The following is a 1108-nucleotide window of genomic DNA, read 5'->3' as shown; positions in this document are numbered from 1 at the left end:
ACATGTGACCATGGAAACATGAACCTATAGAAATTATAACTTCACAAAATGAGAGGAGAATATCCAGGGCCTTTGTTTTATGTTCCCAGTAGCAAATAATATCTGGAAATCAGACCTTCAAGGATAGTGTTTAAAAGTAATTTATAATCTGATCCATTTAATAAAAAGTAGAAATATATATTTGTAAGATGTCACGCTGCCTATGCCTCCTTGCTGGTGACCAAAAACTGATTAGTCTAGGGTTGACCTAAAAACTGTCCACTTTTAATCAGGAATTTTGGTTTAATATAGGCAAAGGCAGGAAAGAATATCCTATTGACAGAATCCTAGTTCTTTTCTCTCCAGAGTATATTTTATGCTCACTGGGTTGAACCAGTTACTCATTTTGTTTCTGCGATTTCAAACTATGTAGAATATTTTTGTAATCTCAATCTATTTTTTGAGTTATGGATGGTTATTAAACTCTTGTTTGAAGTTGTAAAGTTTATATAGAGTACCAGGGCAGCATTTCTCTTACATGGTCAAGAACACAAGAATTAAGGATATTTGATTCTAGTGTTTGGTTTATCCTGTAGTTTTCACATGTTTTACTTCGATATATTTTACTATTCTCTTGACCTTCAAATGATGTTGTAATTTCTGTTTTTTGGCCATGCCATGTGGCTTGCGGGATCTTAGTTCCCCAACCAGGGATTGAACCTGGGCCCAGCAGTGAGAGTGCTGAGTCCTAACCACTGGGCCACCAGGGAATTCCCCACATTTGACTTCTGAGAGGCTTCTTGATAAAAGGGTTCTGAGATCAAGCAAATTTTACTGAAATGATGCAACAGAATCAGGGTTGGGTTAAAAATTATTTTTAACTAGTACGCAGTATATCTGAGTGTGTTATTTAGAATCTTATTCCAGTTGGATATGATTTTTAAATGTGAGTAATTAATACTGACATTATTTAACTTAATGAAGTAATGAACTGCTTAAATGAAATTTTACCAAAAAGGCTTAAATATAAAGTTAAAAATACACTTTAATATAATTATTTGATGGAAAATGATGAAAAATGAATTAACTCCATGCTTTCTTAAAGAGACTGTGGTAAATACAGTAGCTT

General features: G+C 33.5%; 1 non-coding gene across 1 annotated transcript; it reads right to left on the bottom strand.

Annotated features, from left to right (window-relative positions):
- Positions 1–678: 678 nt before the first annotated feature.
- On the bottom strand, positions 679–749 carry TRNAE-CUC. The gene has a single exon. It is a non-coding gene; the product is annotated as a tRNA-Glu (tRNA).
- Between the last annotated feature and the right edge of the window lie 359 nt (positions 750–1108).

Source organism: Cervus canadensis, chromosome 30 (genome assembly GCF_019320065.1).
Source record: "Cervus canadensis isolate Bull #8, Minnesota chromosome 30, ASM1932006v1, whole genome shotgun sequence".
NCBI classification, from domain to species: domain Eukaryota; kingdom Metazoa; phylum Chordata; class Mammalia; order Artiodactyla; family Cervidae; genus Cervus; species Cervus canadensis.
Note: the sequence above shows the minus strand (reverse complement) of the source record. Positions and strands in the feature narration are given on the sequence as shown.